The sequence below is a fragment of the Uranotaenia lowii genome, chromosome 3 (genome assembly GCF_029784155.1).
Source record: "Uranotaenia lowii strain MFRU-FL chromosome 3, ASM2978415v1, whole genome shotgun sequence".
NCBI classification, from domain to species: domain Eukaryota; kingdom Metazoa; phylum Arthropoda; class Insecta; order Diptera; family Culicidae; genus Uranotaenia; species Uranotaenia lowii.
The window spans coordinates 353,541,580-353,560,095 of NC_073693.1; the positions used below are offsets into that span (position 1 = coordinate 353,541,580).

General features: G+C 36.9%; 1 protein-coding gene across 1 annotated transcript in view; it reads right to left on the reverse strand.

Moving 5' to 3' along the window:
- Nucleotides 1-2,712, reverse strand: part of LOC129754151 (probable serine/threonine-protein kinase tsuA) — a 162,075-nt gene extending 159,363 nt beyond the window's left edge. The window contains exon 1 of the mRNA XM_055750034.1: nucleotides 2,454-2,712. The gene's annotated coding sequence lies outside the window, so the exon portion shown is untranslated. The remainder of the gene's footprint in view (nucleotides 1-2,453) is intronic.
- Between the last annotated feature and the right edge of the window lie 15,804 nt (nucleotides 2,713-18,516).

An 18,516-nucleotide genomic window follows, 5' to 3' on the forward strand; every position in this document is an offset into this window, starting at 1 on the left:
GAATTTTTTTAAATTTTTTTAATTTTTGTCATTTTTGTAATTTTTCTCAATTTTTGTCATTTTTGTAATTTTTGTCATTTTTGTAATTTTGGTTATTTTTGTAATTTTTGTAATTTTTGTCATTTTTGTTATTTTTCTAATTTTTGTTATTTTTAATTTTTGTGATTTTTGTAATTTTTTAAATTTTTGTAATATGTGTTATTTTTGTAATTTGGGTCATTTTTGTAATTTTTGTTGTTCTTGTAATTTTTGCAATTCTTTTCATTTTTTGTCATTTTTGTCATTTTTTGAAATTTTCGGTATTTTTTATCCTTATTAATTTTTGTATTTTTTGCAATTTTTGGCGTTTTTGTTATTTTCATAATTTTCGTAATTTTTGTTATTTTTGTAATTTTTGTAATTTTTGTAATTTTTGTTATTGTTATTTTGGTTATTTTTGTTATTTTTGTAGTTTTTTTTAATTTTTGCAATTCTGGTTATTTTTGTTATTTTTGTCATTTTTGTTTTTTTTTATGATTTTTTATAATTTGTTATTTTTGTAATTTTTGCATTTTTTGTAATTTTTGTAATTTTTGTTATTTTTGTATTTTTTGTTATTTTTGTATTTTTCGTAATTTTTATCATTTTTGTAATTTTTGTCATTTTTGTAATTTTTGTCATTTTTGAAATTTTTGTGATTTTTTATAATTTTGTAATTTTTGTCATTTTTGTTTTTTTTTGTATTTTTTATTTATTTTTGCATATTTTTTTTGTTTTTATAGTTTTTATAATTTTTGTAATTTTTGCAATTTTTGTCATGTTGGTCATTTTTTAAATTTTTGTTTTTTTTATTTTTTTGTAATATTTTTTTTGTGTTTTTTTTGTCATTCTTGTTTTTTTAGAATTTTTGTTATTTTTGTTATTTTTGTCATTGTAATTTTTGTCATTTTGGTCAATTTTTTAATTTTTGTCATTTCTGAAATATTTGTATTTTTTGTCTTGTTTGTCAGTTTTGTAATTTTCGATATTTTTTCTTGCAATTTTCGGCATTTTTGTCATTTCTATTTTAGAACAGTCTTTAAGTTATCTGTTTGATTTATTATTTAGAACGACTGTCTTAGTTAGTTGGATGAACTTTTCGCGATTCTCGAGGAGATAAGAGTCAACTTAGCCTGGTTTGGCGCGGCTCTGTTAGAGGCTTAGTTAGTATTTGAGAGAAAAAACCGGACCAAGATGCGCGCTACATTTTTACGACCTGTATAATCCAGATTTTTGCTTCGTTTAATTGGCACCAGAGCCTTGTGCTTGTGCGATCAGAAGAATCAGAAGTTAAAATCGAAAGTTGCTCTTCTGCATCTTCTGCTCTTTAGGCAGTGGCGGAGATTCTAAACAGATGTCGTTAGAGCTTAACTTCTCGGAAACAAGGTCACGTACGTACATATGTTGCACATTTTCTCTTGAAGAAACCGCCAATCCAGATTTTTTATTAACCAGCATTGGGCAAGAACAACATTCGAATGAAGATTCTCGATCGGCTAACGACGATGTTCGATGATAAGTCGAATGAGCGCGTGGGAACTCGAAGACTAAACGGGTTTGTCGCTTCCAGCTGTTGATGTCACTTTCGAAATCCGCTTGGAATTTGATTCCGTTCTAGGAGGTTGAGCAACTAGCCCATTAGGTCGCCTCGTCGTTTCGTCGAACAGTTGAAAGTGAATTTTTTCGCAAACCTTAGCTAGTGACGTTTGCATCAGGTTACGGTTTTTTTTTCTCTCAAGTGGGTTGTTGGGTGTTTTTTTTATTTTCATAAAGTTGCTCTATGGGAAACGTTCCCGATTGCCTTGGCACGAATCGGCCGTGTCTCGAAAACGGTACGAAATTTGATCTTTCTTCCCCGTAGGAGGTGTGCATGACGGATGGAAAATTCACCTTCCTAGAGGGAAGTCTCGATTTGGATCTCTCAACAACAACGTAACGATGTTGTGGTCTCTGATGGTGAACCAGAACCATATACATAAACCTCGTCATCAGCTGGAGGATGGGTGTGAAATAGATCTGTCGCTCTTCTTCATTTCATGTCACGATCGGTGCTGAAATGGTTCAAGCACCAGCATCACGGAATCGATTACCTTTTTTCCGGGTGGTCTAGTTTCGTTTTTTCCCTTTCGAAGACCACATTTCTGTTATCGCAACGAAAAAAAAAATATTCGATGATTTTTAAAATTCCTACCGATAAAATTCTCCCAATTTGGTCCCCTTTCAAATTTGAAATATCGTGTGAAAAGTCGTACTTGTCACCTTTTCCTTGCATAATATGTGACGGTAATAAATTATATCAGAATATCGAGGAGAATCGTGAGACATTTAACACCTTTTCGAACATATTCGAACCTTCGGGTTCGATCCCTTGATGGGGGCAGAGTAACAAAGCATAAAAAACATATAAAGAAAACAAAAAAAAATCCTTAACTTACCATTTTCATCATCGCTCGTACGGATCGATTTATTGCTTCTGGTGAGATTTGGCAGGGTAGCTTGAACTGATTTATGACCGGGTCGGGGATGTAAATTTAAACCAAAAATAAAAAAAAAACGTTGTCAACCGAGTTTTGCTTGCTGGATTCTGGTTGACCAACGAGCCAATGCTGATGATGATGGTGATGAGATCATGTGCGAAAGGTTCCGTTACAAGTGCGGTTTCGGTGTCTTTTCAACGATTGTAATATTGTGAGGTTCTGAAAGTAGAAAAAAATATGTTGAAGATTAGTTATGGTTGTGTAAAAATTGGGGAATTAAAATTTTTCACAATTTTTAGATAATTTATTCAAGCATAAAAAAACAGGCTATTGCATTTTTTATAAAGTGCCTCCTTACTTAAATGGAAGCTTAATATTCTTTTTATAGAATGTTAAATAATATTCATCAAATTGAAACAAAACAATGAAACTCAACAGGACCAAATATCTGAAAAACCTGTACGGTTAGTCAGTCACACACCTCAAACTACTTTAGCTTGGCGAATCTTATGTTCCGATCTTGGTCCTCCTTGAAGCGATATTAAGTTCTAACGAATTTTCCTCGAATCAACTAGAATAGATCTTACTTTTAGTTTAGTTGATGATCGCGATTAGTTGAAAGTATGAAATTGATTCTTATTTATTATGCTTAATTTGTATCGTCTAACTTCCTGGGAATGACAATAGTTTTTTTTTTAAATTCCTTTATTTGAAACGGCTCATACCTTTAGACTTTAAGGAGCCAAACACGTTTTGTATTTTTACAAATTACAGTATATCAATGCTCATTTTAGTACTAAATATTAAAACTTAATCTTAACTTTCGAGATGTGTTTTTTGGCTATCAGTCTTTTTAAATAGTGAAAACGACTATTCATTTAACGTTAAATAAATGGTCGTTTTCACTATTTAAAAAGACTAAAAGCCGAAAAACACATCTCAAAATTCAATTAACAGTCGTTAAAATATCATTCAAGATCTTAACTTTCGGAAAGAAGCTGTTATTGACTCATGATTGTCTTCTGATAATGGGTTTGGAGTTTAATTAATTCTTACAAAATTTACGTGTTTTTTTTTCTAAAGTTGCAAACATCTGTCTGTTTGACATATTCCTAAAATTGAAGTAACTTTTTTTGCATCAATTAATCTGGCATTTTGTGTCTAAAAAAATTCACGAAAATTTCTTAAATATTTCAAATATCAGAATAAACTCAGAATAACCAAACAAACAATTGATCCATTTTACTCAAGTCAATTTCTAAAATCCCACCTATAAATTTAATTGGGAGAGCTTGAGGAGCTTAAGTTATGTTTTTGAATGAAAATGTGTATTGAGCTTTTTCCATCCCTTAAAAAAAATTCAGCGTTGAGGATTTTTAAGATGGTTGAAAAATTTGAGTCACTTAAAAAATTGGATTAAAATGAGTAATTTGAGTAACTTGAGTTTCTTGGGTTACTACGGTAATTTTAACAATTTGAGTAATTTGGGTAGTTTTAGTTATTTGAGTTATTTGAGTAGTTTGAGTAATTTGAGTTATTAAAGTAATTTGAGTAATTTGAGTAATTTGAGTAATTTGAGCAATTTGAGTAATTTGAGTTATGTGAGTAATTTGAGTAATTAGAATAATTTTTATTAATTTGAGTACTTTGAGGAGTTTGAGTGATTTCAGTTGTTTGAGTCATTTGAGTCATTTGAGTAATTTGAGTAATTTGAGCAATTTGAGTTATAAGAATAATTTTTAGTTATTTGAGTAATTTGAGTAGTTTGAGTAATTTGAGTTCTTTGAGTTCTTTGAGTTATTTGAGTTATTTGAGTAATTTTAGAAATTCGAGTAATTTGAGTAATTTGAGGAATTTCAGTTATTAAAGTAATTTGAGTAATTTGAGTAATTTGAGTAATTTAAAAAAATTGAGTAATTTGAGTAATTTGAGTAATTTGAGATATTTAAGTAATTTGAGTAATTTAAAAAAATTGAGTAATTTGAGTAATTTGAGTAATTTGAGATATTTAAGTAATTTGAGTAATTTGAGTTATTTGAGTAATTTGAGTTATTTGAGTAATTTGAGTAATTTGAGTAATTTGAGTAATTTGAGTAATTTGAGTAATTTGAGTTATTTGAGTAATTTGAGTAGTTTGAGTAATTTGAGTAATTAGAGTAATTTTAGTGATTTGAGTAATTTGACTTATTGGAGTAATTTGAGTCAATTGAGTTAATTGAGTTATTTGAGTTATGTGAGCAATTTGAGATATTTGAGTTATTTGAGTAAATTTAGTTGTTAAGAAATATGAGTAATTTGAGTTATTTGAGTTATTTGAGCAATTTGAGTGATTTGAGCAATTTGAGAAATTTGAGCAATTTGAGTAATTTGAGTAAGTTGAGTAATTTGAGTAAATTGAATAATTTGAATAATTTGAGTTATTCGAGTAATTTGAGTAATTTGAGTAATTTGAGTAATTTGAATTATTTGAGTTATTTGAGTAACTTGAGTAATTTGAACAATTTGAGTGATTTGAGTAATTTGAGTAATTTGAGTTATTCGAGTAATTTGAGTTAGTAGAATAATTTGAGTAATTTGAGTAATTTGAGTAATTTGAATAATTTGAGTAATTCGAGTCACTTGAGTAATTTCAGTAATTTGAGTAATTAGAGTAATTTCAGTTATTTGATTAATTTGAGTAATTTGAGTAACTTGAGTAATTTGAATAATTTGAGTTATTTGAGTAATTTGAGTAATTTGATAACTTGAATGATTTGTGTAATTGAGTAATTTGAGTTATTTGAGTAATTTGAGTTATTTGAGCAATTCGAGTTATTTGAGTTATTTGAGTAATTTGAGTTATTTGAGTAAGTTGAGTAATTTGAGTAATATGTGTAATTTCACTAATTCCAGTTATTTGAGAAATTTTATGAATTTGATGAATTTGAGTTATTAAAGTTTTGTGAGTTATTTGAGTTTTTGAATAATTTTAGTGATTTGAGTTTTTTGAGAAGTTTGAGTAATTTGAGTTATGTGAGTAATTTGAGTAATTTAGGAAATTTGAGTAATTGGAGTTATTTGAGTAGTTTGAGTTATCTGAGTTATTTGAGAGATTTGAGTAATTTGAGTAATTTGAGCAATTTTAGTAATTTGAATAGTTTGAATAGTTTGAGTTATTTGAGCAATTCGAGCGATTTGAGTAATTTGAGTGATTTGTGTGATTTGAGTTATTTGATTATTTTAAGTAACTTGAATGATTGGAGTAATTGAGTAATTTGTGTAATTTGAGTAATTTGAGTTATTTGAACTTTTTGATTAATTTGAGTAATTTGAGTAACTTGAGTCATTTGAGTTTTTTGAATAATTTTAGTGATTTGAGTTATTTGAGTAATTTGAGCAATTTGAGTAATTTGAATTATTACAGGTATTTGAGTGATTTTAGTAATTTGAGTATTTTCAGTAATTTGAGAAATTCGAGTTATTTGATAATCGATCATAGTTTTCATTTTTCAAAACACATTTAAGAAAAAAAATAACTCTTGAAAGCTCTCCTCCATAAACCGTTCTCCTGAACAGTATTTCGAGTTTTGTCCCTTAACTTAAATTTAGTTATTTGTTTTAGTTTAGTTATTCAAACATGCACTAGTTCACGGAAAGATTGCTTTTCCAGTGATAAAAAAACAGCTGGTTTCGCACAAAACCAAATTCATCAATTATGACTCTGTGACTTTCATGTATCTCTTTCGCGAAGTCTCGACAAGAGTAGAAACTTCTGTTCGATCGGGTGAAATTTTCCTGAAGTCCCTTACTTGAACCCAAAGTGTGGAGTGTGTTCACGTGCTCATTCCTAGGTACGTTTCCACATTCAAATTTCTCCTATTCATTCAATATTTTTTTGCTGTCATGAATTATTCAGTCAGCCCATTCCTTTGATCTGGTTTCGACAAGAAGAGCGCGTGCACCCACCAATATAAATATGAAATGGAAATAACTAGAGGCAACAAAAAAAGTCTACAACCCAAACACACGATTCGTTTCGTTTCTACAGTCTGTTTTCAAACGACAGCAACATCAACATCACCCAACAACTAGTCAGTCATGTAGAGCTCGTCGATGTCAATTTCGTAATTTTGCTCCAGTTTTGTCGCCTTCCTTCCCTGCCGCTTAAATCTTAATAATAATCCATTGACTAACAGCCCCTAACATGCTAACTGACTGGTTGACTGACTGACTAGCTCGCTGACTGACTAGCTGAGTGATGGACGCAAACTGGGAACCTCCCTCATCGATGAGAGAGTTACCTATAGAAGTAAAGCGCAAAGGAGCCCCCCCCCCCAAAAGCCGCCAATATGGATGGAACAACTCTTGGCTCTAGTCACACCAACACCGAAGAAATTTTTCTGTTTTGAATAATTCAAATCAGGTTCACACTCTCATTTTGACGCACCAAAGTCACACAAGCAACACAAACTTCTCCCGAACAACAACAACAACATGCGGGGGTCCCAGAAGTTGTCAGTTCCTCATCATATATTTGAATATGTTGCGGAATGATAAAAATAGCTCCCAGTCGAGTCGAGTTTTGTTGTGTTTCGCCAAGTTGTGGGACAAGCAAAAAAGTAAATATTAGTTTTGCTCTCATTCGACATGCATTCTTTGCCATCTGAGGGAATCTTGTCATTCGTTCGAAGGCAACTATGGACGGAACTCAAGAGGAAGGGTGTTGTCGTGAATATTCATCACTTCAGTAGATACTCCACATTCAAGTCGATCGTGTGAGGAAGAACTGGGGTATATAGGTATGGGTTCGTCACTTTCCTACGACTATGATAGGGAGCGCGAAATGGACTTATTGGAGTTGCTGACAAAGGATCAATTTAGCTCAAGTGAGGTGGCAGTATTGCTAGGCTAATGTGACAGTTGTCCAGTTCAATTGAAACTTGTACCACTTTCGCTGATGAGAAACCAAACAATCTGAATAATATCGGTAATATTAGTTTTCAGCTCAGGGAGATAAATATGCCACAGTAGTTATCCAGGCAGTGGGAAGCTAGATGCACTCTAAGGGCCTGCGTCTAGCCCACCACAAAACCAAGATGATACTGATCACAAAACTGATCTTACCTCAAACAGTGTTGCATTTGAATTTATTTTAAGTCATTAGTCTCAAAGTTGATACGTTTAAAGCGATTGGCAACAATAATCCATCCAAAAACCCAACCCCATGTTAAGCAGCGCAAGCTTGTATGAAAAATAAACGCAAAAATATAGAAAGGATACTGAGCGTGCAAAAAATGAGTGAACGATACTGAGCGTGCAGAGGAAATGGGTAAACCATACTGAGCGTGCAAACCCGCCAAATCGTCACTCGCGGTTCCGGTGGAAAAAAGTTCGGTCGATTGTTGAGTGCGTGCCCCGAGGAAAACTCGATTTTGCCAGCGGAAGAAGCCGGAGGATCCTCAGGCCAGCATTCCAGTAGGAGGTACGTAACCCCGGAATTGCACCCCGGTTGGCGCAAAGGCATTGATCAAATGCTATTTTATTTACAGCTGCTACGCGGCAAAAAACTCGGCTACGCCACGTGCTTTTTGGCACAATATCCAGCCAGTGGAATCGAAGGTAAAAAACCCCGGCCAAAAGCCACTTTCAAGTTCTCAAACCGGCTCTTTTATCGCCTCTAGGGCAGCCCATTAGGAGAAGCTTGATTCCCGGGTCAGGAGCTCCAGGAGGAGAAAATCAAGCTCCAGAAAAGGGTCGCAGAGGTAATTGGCGATAAATCGAGAAAGTGGTCTGGCGACTAATGGGGGCTTTCGCAAAGGCGGCCCTTTTTCCCTTAGCCGCCGAAGCTCCTTGCCTCATCTGTGGCGTAACATCCGGGAACCGCCGCCGAAGCAAGGGGCCTCCGACCGCCGTAGCAGGCGATCATCGGGTGGAGCAGCCACCGAAGCTCCTTGCCTCATCAGTGGCGTAACATCCGGTGGAACCGCCGCCGAAGCAAAGGGCCTCCGACCGCCGTAGCAGGCGAATATCGGGTGGAGCAGCCACCGAAGCTCCTTGCCTCATCTGTGGCGTAACATCTGGGAACCGCCGCCGAAGCAAAGGGCCTCCGTAGCAGACGATCAATCGGGTGGAGCAGCCACCGAAGCTCCTTGCCTCATCAGGGGCGAACATCCGGTGCACAGGTTCCGAGTCCATGTACAGCAGATCGCCGTACCAGAGGCGAGAGACATTGGAAGTTCAGGCCGAGGAGGAAGCACATTGCAAACTTGTGAAAACGAGTGAGTACACGCCATTTCGGGGATAATGGGAGGAATGAGTCACGAAAAGTGTTGTCCAATACACGCAAACTTTGCCAAAATGTAATTATTTCATTTGTGGCACCGTCCACGATCAGCCTCCATAATAACAGGTACCATTGCAGTTGGAACGTGTAACATCGTGTCCAAACGCGCAATTATGTACCAAGGGGTGAAGATCGATGACAGGTTCACGAATCATATCAACGCCCATCGTACGAGATCTCGCCAATGAGGACTCGAGGAAGGTGGACTCATTATCTGATCCTGCACTACAGGAGCTGGATCGGAAGAAGACACGGTAAAGTAGACTTCCAAAAGACGCAATTCCTGACTGGTCATGGATGTCATGGATGGATGTTCCCGATACGACAGTAGACGACGTGGTGCAGAGGATGTGTACGGACTTCGAGTTTTTAGAGAAGAGGTCAGGCCTCGAGTCTTCAGCAGGAGAGGTTTGTGTGTTCAACCCCGAGTCTTCACAATAAGAGGGCGGGTCTCGAGTCACAAGAGGGAAGATCAGGCCAGGGATCAACAGGAGGAGGGGTATAAGTGGTTACCTCGATTCATTACGAGGAGAGGTCAGATCTCGAGTCGCTAGAGGAGACATCGGGCCTTGAGTCGTGCAAACGACAGGTACATATGTATACGTCAACCTCGAGTCCATGCGAGGTGGGGTCGGATCTCGAGTCGTAAGAGGAGAGATCAGGCCTCACGTCGCGAAAAGGAGAGGTTTACGTGGGAATCTCAGGTCATTGAGAGGAGATGTCGGTTCTCATGTCGTTAGGGGAGAGTTCAGACTTCGAGTCGGAAGGATGAGAGGTTTCGCTGAAAGCGGTCTCTTCTAAGATTATCGCTTGGAGCGCACTAGCGCGAATAAACCTCCCACTGTTGAAGCTTAGTGTGTTAAATAGTTCGAGGTGGGAAACAGGTGGGCTCCAGGTTAAGTTTAAGGAGTAGGGGGTATACATGGAGTATATCACGAATCTTCCCATTGTACCTATGAACTCAGAGTAGCAAACTGGGGGGACGCGGTGGCTAGCCGTGCCTTGGAATACAATCCGTAAACCGGGATTTACCACCTGTGGTTACCAACTACAAAACATGCCGTTGACCTTCAGACCTACCTTGCATTGCGGTACGGATAATATTCGTAGACGAATTCCCTCTCAGAATATACCCTACGTCTTCTTCTCTCAACGACTAAAGGGTCGATTTCTCCTCAAGCTACTAAAAGCCAAACCTCATCACACGAGGTGTACGCTGTATGCCGATCGAGTTTTATTTATCTTGGAGTTGCGCCCTTCAAAGCACACACCCGCCACTTCAATTTGAGATTTGGATGTTTTCTGTCGAATACGTCGTACAACTCGAGAGACACTCTACTCCGAGGGTATTTCTCACGCCTCCCACTGACAGCAGAACAAGCAACACTTTCTCTATTTTTTGTACGCTTGAGATCGCCTTTCGTTCGTTGTAAGATGTCCTTATACGACCTTTTTAGATCTTTACGACGATAGCATCGTTCCTCTCTCGAAATCGATCAGAAGAGTTCTGAAGTGCTTCCAGTATCGCATCCTCCACATGTTTTTTTTTCGCTTGACACCCTTGTCTTAAGTGACTCAAATGACTTGCCTGGCGTCGTATGCAGTTCTACTCAACGGGTATTCCCCACCAATATGGAATAACCCTTTCCCAACAATCTCCACTACGGAAAAGGTCGAGATACATCCCCACAGCTTCAATTGTAGGGATACGAACTGCTCAGATTCTCCGCGATGGTGGAGTCAGTCTACTCACGAAGCTATCCGGTCTTTTGGTATAGTTACCAGCACCGAGTTGACCTTCTCGCCTCTGCTCAAGTTGGTCCCTATCCAATCCATCTCCCAAAAGATCAGTCTGTACTATCATAGTGTTGATCGCGACAGTATGGGCGTCATGTTCTCTGGTGGTTTCCCGACTGTGATGTTAGAGAGCTTCAGCCTTCAGATACGACATTCCTAAATCATTTTTTAGACTTTCAAAACGAAACTCCTTCGAAATACTTGCTGGAGCATAAGGCAGCTACATCCATACTTCAGCTTGAGATAGCTGCTAGCCTCCGAAGATTGGTCGACCACAAACAACTTGTAACAATCAAATTATACTTGGTTTATTTGCTGATTATATGAACCAATTCGGACAAGTCATGATCAACTTAATAACAATAAACAGTCAAATCACTAGAAAATTCACAGTGCATTTCGCTCTGTGTATCTATCGAGATAAACAAAACACAACCCTGATGTTTCCAAACGACAAAAAAGTCGTAAAATCAAGAAGAGAGTAAAGCCAAAATAAAAAAGAGAACAACTGCGCATTTCCGGTTGATGTGGTGTAAGAAGTCGTGTTGGTGGTGTAGCGGTGAAAATTTTACTTGCCAGACTGGTAAAACGTACGGCCGCAAAAATCGTGGCAAAATCCATCTCTTGCTGGGAGCTACCGCTGGCACACGACAGAGGCACGAATAACGGGAAACGCACGGAAGAAATCCGTTCTATGCTCGGAATAATGGTGTGTTTCAGTGCAAAAAAGCAACAACGTAATAACTATTCGCTTTTTATTTTTGCCTCCACCAGTTCTTCTTCTTCTTCCTTCCCTCTTTATGGCCAGCTGTTGACAGCTAAACTGCCAAGGGTTCACAAACGGCACTGCTCGAGCGTGTGGCTGCCAGGCGGAAGCACGCCATTCGCTGGAATCGTCGATTCAGTAAGATCCGGGAGCGCGAAGGAAGGTTCGCTACGTTAGAAGAGCCGTGTAGAAGCTTGGAGTGGGCGATTAGGAGTGGATTTCCGTCTTATCAATTCATCCGGAGAGTCGGGCAAAGGAAGCCTGGTTGCCGTTCGGGGAGCGCCGGCATAAATCACCGAACAACGGTAGCATCATCCGGATTGTCAACGTCCGTGAGTGGTGTTCATTCCGCCATCTGGTGGCGGGGATTGGAAGCGCGAAATCGAGGAAGATGGCCAGGAAGCAGACAACTCGATCGAATCCAGTCCCCATCGACAGCAGCTGTGTTATCCGAGGAAGTTTCAACGAGGTTCGGAGAAAATCAGTGTACGTGACCGAGCCAGGATTATTTCATCCGGATCGCCAAGAACGATCAGATCATCGAATTCACTTCAACAGTAAATTGCTTGTTGTCCGGAAGTGGGTGGCCATCACCGAGGTACGGTCATTTTGTACGGTTCCACGAAAATCATCGACGGTGTCACGACATCTGGTGGCTGGTGTCGGTACTACTCGAAACTGAAGGCAGCAACAGCGACGAACGGTCGTTTGCTCCGTGAGCCACCGGGATGTGTTAGCCGGTCCCTGGAGTTGCATTGCCTGGTGGCGAGCGTGTATTGTGGTCAGCAGATGACGATCGAACTCAGAAACACTCTGGAAGGGCCCGCGGCGGTCAGCAATTCATCGAGTGGAGTAATGTACTACGAGCAATGTGCGTAAGTCGAAATGTTAAGATCTCTTTTGTTAATATCCACCCACAATAATCTCTCGACAATGGGCCGCCTATGCAAAATAAAATGACAGTCTGACGCAAAGTTAGAAAATGAACATGAAAATATAGTATTTTGGATTTTTCTTAGAAACAACAATTGAGTTTCCTTTTTGGGCAACATTAACGAGCTATCCGGAGCGAAAAGGAGAAAGAAGAACTTCAATCTTCTCCTTTAAGCCAAATCTTCTTCTTACAGCTTAGGGCTCAATAGCCAACTCATATTAAACGGGATTGTGCCAACGTAAGAACTTAATTACACAATTAACACACGACGTATTACAGGACACTACACTTAACGTTCTTACAAAACGGAAAAAGGATTCAAAAATTACCTTTTTTGTCGACCGGTTCCGGGCTCGATGGGCAACATCGAGCCTGAAACCGGTCGACAAAAAAGGTAATTTTTGAATCCTTTTTCCGTTTTGTAAGAACGTTAAGTGTCGTGTCCTGTATTACGTCGTGTGTTAATTGCTCAATAGCCAACTACTGATATTTATTGTATCATTCAAAAGTATCGTCTGTTTGAATATGTGTGTGTGTTCAGCGCTTTAGATGTAAACAAGATTCGTTTGATTCATCGTGGCACTCTAATATGTGTTGTGAGCCTACTTGGTTGAACAGTTCTACTGAATTAAAGCAAAGATTCTCTCTAATTCAACCACGGTAAAAGAAAAGTTCGGATACCGATATTTCGATAGCCACTTACTATCTTTTTCAATGAGCGTTTTATTGATGAATGTGTATCGTTTCCCTTCCTTTTATTATCCGAGTTAGGTAAGATAAGGAGTTAGGAAATTCCGGTATCTGAACATTTCTTTTACCGTGGTTGAATTAGAGGAAATCTTTCGATTGCTTTGATTCAGTCATCGTGGCGATTTTTTTTAACATTTAAATAATTATGTTTAACATCCAAAGTTATTCCCAAAATCATTGATATTGTAAGCCAGTGCGTGGTAAAAGTAGGTTTTAAACCCCTATCTACGTACGATCACTTGAAATAGGAATGGAAAAACCTAAGAAAGCTTCGTTGTCCAGCAAACGAGCCACAATAAATTATCATTATACTAACTTACCGGAAAAAGTACGTTTTCTAACAACACTTATTTACGGCATGTACTCACGCATCTACAACAACATCTTTTTCCTCTCTCTCTCAAGAGGAGATGATCGTATAAGCGGCACTTTTCCTGGGACAGTATTGGAAAATTAAATTATCATAGCGATTACCGCCACGAGTCGCGGCCAAGAACCTGTCCTTAAACGGCGCGGCGGTCCGCTGACTGGTGATTGGAGCCCATTAAGAGGAGCCACGTTTGGAGTTCATCATCGGAGAGCCCCCAACTTGCAAAAATTGCATCAGCCCCATCCGATAATATTTCCTATTCTGTATTTATTAAATCACATCCTATTTTACGATCGTTATTACTCACTCACTCTCGGTGAAGCACGAGCGCGGAATCTTTGAACTCCTCCAGGGGTCTCAGCGGGCGTCAGGTGAAGATGCGACACCATCCGCATTAGAGAAAAAAAAAAACAGAGAAACGACATCGAACACAACAAGCTACAGCTTGATTGTTTTTAATTTATTTATCAAATTGAAATTACCCTCCCGGGATCGCCACCACCTGCAGGAGAAAGGCCGCCCCAATCGAGGTGTCAGTTTCAAGTTCATTGAGCGAGCCTGCTGCCTAGGGACTCATCATCTTCATCATCACCATTGAGAAGCGCAGTCGTTTGGGTCAGCTCATGTCGCCCCGTTGTTGTAAGGTCTCCACGGGTCCGAGCAAATATGTTTCCGAGCTACGCTTCCACGGATGATGGCGTGGGATCTAACTAGTCGGGCACCTAGTCAACCCCTCGGCAAGATGGCCCGGAAGATGGCGATATCGTAGACCTAGGATCGTCGTCGTCATGCACTTCATTCAACACCGATGGAAACCACGTTTGTTGATGGTCGTCTAGTGGTGAGACCCTCTCGATGGCACTTTTGCTTAGGACCCTCGGCAACTTACATGCTTATTCAGTCGCGGTGAACCTGTTTCCTCATTTTACACCGCAAACGTGATCCGCCGCCGAGACAAACCGAGAGCAGAATGCAATCGCCCTCAACGGAAGGCGACAAGATCAGGAAGGCGAGATGCAGCTGGCGAGCGATCCTAGAATGGGGGGGCTTGCCATGTTCAAACGCGTGGGAGCCATCACCGGATGGATTTTTCCACTTTTGGCACACATTTGTGCAGACGAGGATGTGACCGAGAGGGAGGAAAATTGGAAAAAAAACATACTTGATCTACAAAGAATTTGATTCATTAAGATTCCATCGATAAATGAAGGGTTTCCAAAGGGCTAAGAAGAACTGGGCGAGTAATTGAATTTGAAAGAATTTCGACAGGGTGCACATGAATAGCATTAATAATTTGCAATACTTTTTTTGTATAAACTGTTAGAATAAATTATTACAAACATGAACAGCGAAAAAACAATAAAACTATTAAGTAAATGTTTTTTGTTTACTATTTCTATTTAAAAATCTGATCAAAGTTCTTGAGATCTAAGCAAGCCTTGGTCGAGTGCGGTCGTGTTTTTCTCGCTCGGGAATTTTTTTGCGCTTGAATATTCGGAGAAAATGAAAATTTTTAATAATAATTTCTTTTTGTAGTGCAGTGAAAATCTTGCTCAATCTGAATATCCGATTTTACCATTTCAACATAATATTCGGCAAAATCCAGGTGTTCAAGCCAATTGTCATCAGCCTGAAGAATTTTGTAGTTCCGGAAAATTCTTGAATTTCTAGCAAATGATAATTCCCACGAGCATCGAATGTTCTGGAATTTCTATTTTGTTCCTCGTAATGTTAAAAATACTCAATTTATCAGGAATTTTCAATAAAATTAATGGAAATAGAATCACAGAAATCCATCCTAGAATTTTTGGGTAAAATCACATCAAGTCAAATTATTTTTTTTTCTCAAAAACACAGAATTTTTTTCGGCAACCTTGCTTCTAAGTTGTAAAGTGTAAAGATAAATTGTAATTGTTGTGTCATCTTTCAATCTACCGACTCAAAAATACAGTCCACTGCCCAAACACCAGGTATAATCTAAACAAATTTTAAGGAAAAGTGAAGAAATATACTCCAACCATTTTTTCAAAGCTTAGTTCATTTAGAAAAGGGACAGTTACGAATACGTGTATCTCAAAAACCATTCGTTTGATCGAAATTCTTTCTATAAAGGAAATAAAGGTAATCTTATGATAAATCATAAAAAAAATTGAAATTTTTTTTATCGTTTATCGGAAAAATACTACTTCAGTCATGATATTGATCAGTTTTTCCAACTTATGCTTTGCGTAATCTGTATTTTAGGTGATTGCAACCTCTTTATTCAACTTCTGCTACTTTTTGGTCTAATACTTCTTTTTTAGAAGAGACTGAGGGCAGTTTGGTGGATTCAGCTGTTTCGAATTTATCAAAACTTGATTTTTTTTTGTCACTAAAAACGTTTTTACTGGATTGTCTGCTGGCATAATCAGACAAAAACGAAGCAAAACCACCATGAGATTGAACTTCAAGTACATTTAATCAGTTAGTATAGATCGTGGGTTGCGGAGGGTTCATAGAAGATAACTCTTTTTAAACTTTCAAAAAACAACGATAACCAAATTTTTCGTTTAGAAAATTGTTGTTTTTTCCACATTGCAGAACATTGGCAAATCATTATGTTTTAAATATTTGATATAAAAATCATTTTCGTCTCTGTTCAGAATTTGATGATTTGGTGTGACATTGATCAGTAGGGTGGCCCAAAATGGTACTATGTCTGGGATTTTGGGGGCTCAAGCTTTAAATGATAGCTTTGGGTGTAAGAAACAATATTTTATATGGCGGCGACTCAGAAAAATGATGTTTAGAGGTCGCACTGGTTCGATTTTTGGAAAAAGGCCTTTTTTCATCATTTTGTCCTAATAACATTTTCAGATCTTGAAAAAGTATTAAACATGTGCCTCTAATATTTTTTTTTATTTTCTTTATAATGTGAGTTTTAAACTAAAAATTTATTGAGACTGTTTTGGACTCTCAATTTGTATGTATGATTTTTTAAATTACGAAATACTATGAATTTTTGTGAAAAAAAAATTTACAATTCACAAAAAAGTGTACTTTGGATTAACATTTTCAATCAACTTTGAACTCAAAAGTTGCGCAACATTATGATGTGCAACTTTGCAGAAGAAAGTGTATAGCTATGATTTGTCGTTTTAAAGTAATTCAAGTTTCACTGTGGAAAAAAGTCACAATTTTCAAATTTTTGCTAAGACTTGCTCTATATTATGATGTGGATGAGTTTCGAGCAATCTGAGAACCAAATAAACTCGTGATATAAAATTTTTTCATCTTTTCATCGATCCTTAAATCACCAGAGAGAACCATTCCAAGTTTCTAGATTTTTTATTGATTGAAGGTCGTGTTACCCATACTTGGGTGACGGTTTGGTGAATGTTTTATGGCTACAATCACTAAATAAATTTAAAATAAAAATCTAGAAACTATTCATGGTTGTTTCTGCTGATTGAAGGATCGATAAAAGGATGAAAAAATTTGAAATTAGGAATTTATTTGGTTCTCAGATTGCTCTAAATTCATCCACATCATAATATAGAGCAATTCTTAGCAAAAATTTAAAAATTGCGACTTTTTTCCACAGTGAAACTTGAATTACTTTGAAACGACAAGTTATAGCTATACACTTTCTTCTGCAAAGTTGCACATCATAATGTTGCGCAACTTTTGAGTCCAATGTTGATTGAAAATGTTAATCCAAAGTACACTTTTTCGTGAATTGTAAATTTTTTTTTCACAAAAATTCATAGTATTTCGTAATTTAAAAAATCATACATACAAATTGAGAGTCCAAAACAGTCTCAATAAATGTTTAGTTTAATAATCACATTATAAAGAAAATTAAAAAAATATTAGAGGCACATGTTTAATACTTTTTCAAGATCTGAAAATGTTATTAGGACAAAATGACGAAAAAATGGCCTTTTTCCAAAAATCGAACCAGTGCGACCTCTAAACATCATTTTTCTGAGTCGCCACCATATAAAATATTGTTTCTTACACCCAATGCTATCATTTGGAGCTTGAGCCCCCAAAATCCCAGACATAGTACAATTTTGGGCCACCCTATTGATCAGTCTCTATTTTGACGGTTTTAACGAGTTTTCTTGATCATAAAGGATGCAAACACCTTCATAATATTTAAATATGCTAGTTTATCAATTCAACCTTGATTTTTAACGTTTTATTTTAAAAATATTTATAATCGAAAAAGAACTATGATTCTGCCTACATTTAGGGGCAAAATTGTAATAATTGCTTAATAGTTTGAGCTTCAAAATACAAATGAAATTTTTCCTTCACAATTCCCCTAGGCCCTCCTATTATTTACATTTTCATTTTTTCTTCAAAGTTAACGATTTGATAAGATTCCTATCCATTTCTCCAATACGGGCTTACTCTTGGAAAATGACCTAATTTTTTAAATATCAAAAATTTATCATTACATGACTATAAAAATAGCACTATAACTGTTCCTATACAAAGAAAAAAAGTTGTTTTTTTCACATTAAACAATCCGTTTATTTCTAAATGCTTCTTGGTATCATCAGGAGAGCTGTTTGTTTGCGAGCCTTGGTAAAATAAATATTTTAAGATTTGGAAATAAGATTTTCACTAACAGAAAAAAAAATTTCAAATACAAACCAAATTTTCTCTATTTGATAGTCAATTTATAAGCTTTCAAACGTAGGAAACAGTTTTCAATAATTCAAACTATAGACTAAGTTATTGATGATAATGTGGAAAAGTTTATTGTTGGTCAAATTTACCCCGGTGATCAAAGCTACCCCGTTTTACGGACCAACTATACAGCTTACCAGATCTGGAACTTGAAATATTTTGTTGTTTGAGGTTAGGTTTGAATGACACATAACTAGTCCACACTATCAGCTAGTCGGAGAAAACATTGTTGGACATTTCAGCGATCAAAACTTAGTTTTTCGTTTATTAAAAATTTAAAATTCTAGTATGAGACTTGACTTCCATGATGATCCTTAACCGTAGTTGCCGATCATGTGCTTCTCTCCAACTCTTGGTTTGAACTTTGTGGACATTTTCGACAGTGTTAGCATACTTTTCTAC